Here is a 3,574-nt window from a genome sequence, read left to right as displayed (position 1 = left end):
TCCCGATTGTCTCTGGAATCCCCACTTCCATATCTGTAGCCCACCTAGCATACATTCTACTTCTTCCCATATCATCCTGATTTTCTCTTAGTGAATAACTTCTGCAGCCTCAGTCATGTTGAGCCAGTGTGATTCAGAAAAGCTTGACCCCATGTCTATTTGAGGGTTGGGCATGTGAGCCACACCTGGACAAGTATTCTGTTTCCCAGACCATAGCAATTGGTTCAATTGCTAGATGGTGTGCATTTAAGGGGAGACTTTTATTATGGGAATTACTGAGCAGGAATCAGTGTCGTTGTGGTCACTTGGCTGGAAGAATATAACCTTGAAGGTGCTGTTGGCCATACGTATTACTCTGTATGAAAAGTAAAATCACACACACTAAAACCTGGATTTGTTTGTGTCTGAAGCTAGTCAAGACACTAACTTTTTCTGTTCCATTTGTTCATAGATTCCCTTTGTTTCGTTTCCGTTATTTATAATGACAAATTCTGTAATCCTAGTTCCCTGGCATATGACTGCCTCACCTGTAAGCTCTTGTGTTTTTCCTTCCACATTTTCTGTGTTTGGGAAAATGGCAAGGGCAGACCCACTGTATAGAACAGGGCACATTACAGGGGATTTAGGGGGCTGAGGTGAGGGCAGGTTGGGTAGAACTGCGTTCCACATCAGCCCTCCTCCAACTCTAATGGGCCCCCACCTCCTCTGGCACCACCAGCAGGAGTTCACAGTTCTTTCTTCACAAGTGATATTTTAGAAATGTCCCAGTCCTTGCCTCCAGTCCACTTGGGCATCTTCAGTTTGGACTTGAGGTTATAATAGGCATCTCTCACCTCTCAAACACCTCTCAAACACAGATCCAGTGCTGCCTGTTGAGAGGCAACTTCAGTGAGAAGCACCTGCTGGAGGGCAGATGCACAATGAATCCCCTGATTTTAGCGAGAGCAATGGCACTGACGTCACTGCGCTCGTCCCACCAGACAGCATCATAGGCTTTGGCTTGAACTGCCGCCATAATGACGTTCACGTCCTAGTTCCCATTTCCCAGCATGTTCTGCTCGCGGCGGGGGGATCACTGTGGTGTTCAGAGACAACCTCTGGAGAATCTCTTGCAGCATTTCCTGGGCAAAGGCATTGCTGTCCTTGAAGATGTTACGGAAGGCATGCAAGGCACGAAGGTCCCTGTGCTGTGTTTTCACGGTAGATTTGGGGGGATGCTGCTTGGGGCAGCTCCAAAGATTCAGATTCAGATTGTCTCCTTTCCATGGCTCGTGTAACTCATGTTTTCACTTTTGTTTCCAGAGAGGGCTGAAAACCCCTGCCCTTTCCTCCGGAGGAAGAATGTAAGCTTCTCAGCCTTTTCAGGATTCCTGAGAACTACCTTATTTTCTGGCGTCCATGATTTATGCCTTGTCATGGGGAGAAAAGGCTGGAATCAAAAGGACACACAAAAAAATCAACTTCTCTTTTTAATAGAAAGATCACTATTGGATTGGTATGCTTTGTCACCAATGTCAAACTGCAGATTTAAAAAAAAAAAAAAATTAAAGAAAATCTGTGGGCTCCTGGGTGGCTCCAGTCATGATCTCATGGGTTGTGAGTTTGAACCTCACATTGGGCTCATTGCTGTCAGCACAGACCCTGCTTCGGATTCCACGTCCCCCTGTCTCTCTGCCCCTCATGTTCTCACTCTCCCTCCCTCTGTCTCAAAAATAAATAAACATGAAAAAAATTAAAATGCTTAAAAAATTAAAAAATCATAGAAAATCTAAGACCTTGTTTCCCTTCTCCCACTCTGCCTTTCAAAAATATCACAATTTTCTTGCTGTATTTTCCTTTCTGCAAATGCCAACTAGGCCTCAAAGCTGGGGGACACAAAAGAATTGGTCACTTCACTCCTTTTCTGACATTTCTTTCCAAGCGCAATGCCACTGACTCAGGAGACAAGGCCTAGGTGGGAGTGGCTGGGCCATGGCTATAATATTATCACAGCGTTGCCCTCCTCATTATATACATAATAATGTAAAAGCTTCATGATTTGGCTTCAACTTCAATGCCTGTCACTACACCGATTTCTTAAATACTTTCCAGCCAACCTGGTACTTTTTCATTAGCTCTTCCTTCATCTAAATGGATTATTGTTATTGTTGCTGTTGTTATTATTACTATTGTTGTTATTAATGCACTATTAATTTTGCCTGAAATGTACGTCACCTCGTTCTGCACATGGATAACTCCTAGACACCTTTCAGACAGCAGCTTAAATGCCATTTGAACAAGACCTTCTATAACCACCTCCCCTAAAAGTTGTTCTCCCTGTTAGTGTGTGTTACTGCATCCTATTTGTTTCCTTCATTGCATTTTGCACAGATTTCAACTATGGATTTATTCTTGCTTGTTTGTGTAATGTCATTCCAAGACAGAAAGAACTATGTGTATTTTGTCTAATACCAATAATAGATCCTCTAAAAATGGCACGTTGAACAGATTATAATTTTTTTTTAATAAGGGTAGTCCTGCACAACTCAATTAAAAGGAAAGATGAAATTCATTGTATTTAAGTTAGCTTTTACTCCAAAATAGCAAATCACCATTGTCTGGCTCGTTAGCCTAAGGCTGCTTAACAGACCACTAAATTTTGGCAGCAGCATGCCAAATACATTTTAATTTTAGCAAAATTGTTAGAAATATTAGTCCGTTTAGTTATGCAGTTGTCAAAACTTTGCAAATGTCCTTCTGGTTAATGCTCTGTAGTTTCAAATGACTGCATATCTGCACGCTTATCCTGACTTTTCACACCTGCTTTGGGTAATAACCCCGGTGACATATGCAGACACAACCTCGTGCCTGGCTAAAGAACCAACTGACTCATCATCCTTCCTCTCCCTCAAGGCAGTGCTACAAATGTTTTCCATCAGGGTCCTCCTTCCTTCAGTATTGTAAGAAACAATCTCATTCAAGAATAGTCTCTGTTGTCTGTCCTCTTTTTCTCAGTTCCATAAATCCAATCATTTGCTTGGTTTTGGATAAATCTGTTGTAAGCCCATGGAATACCGGCATCATAATTGATAACGGTAAACTTCTTTTCAAATAATTAAAATAATGTTTCAATAATTAAAAAAATTCACTTTTGAAGTGAAATCATACATGAAAAACAAAACAAAACAAAAGACGTGCTGTTGATTTTTAATGTCCATGTGAGGGCCTAGAAACTCACCTTACTTGCTTCAAATACAAGCTCTAAGGAAAATTGAAATGTTTTCATTATATGTGTTATTTGTATATTTTATATTTATGGCTTGTACCACAACAGCATTTTATTTCAGTATTTCAGTATTCTGTATTTCACTTATACAGAATGCAGTTTGATTTTGTTTTCTCATTAAGTTCATTCTCTAACATGAATAGGTTTTGTATACTAGTACAGAAACATAGTTTTCTGTGGGAAAATGCATTTCAAATTATAAGCAATTAACGTATTAATTCTTTTGTATTGCAAATCCCATATTTGAGGATTCTTTTGGGGGAAAGTGATAGGAAATCCAATCTAGTCTTCTCCATAAAGGAGCTGAAG

The 3,574-nt window shown here is 40.4% G+C and overlaps 1 pseudogene; it reads right to left on the bottom strand.

The window, feature by feature from the left end:
- Positions 1-622: 622 nt before the first annotated feature.
- Positions 623-3,060, bottom strand: LOC102956662 (annotated as a pseudogene).
- Positions 3,061-3,574: the final 514 nt, after the last annotated feature.

The sequence above is a fragment of the Panthera tigris genome, chromosome B1 (genome assembly GCF_018350195.1).
Source record: "Panthera tigris isolate Pti1 chromosome B1, P.tigris_Pti1_mat1.1, whole genome shotgun sequence".
NCBI lineage: Eukaryota > Metazoa > Chordata > Mammalia > Carnivora > Felidae > Panthera > Panthera tigris.
Note: the sequence above shows the minus strand (reverse complement) of the source record. Positions and strands in the feature narration are given on the sequence as shown.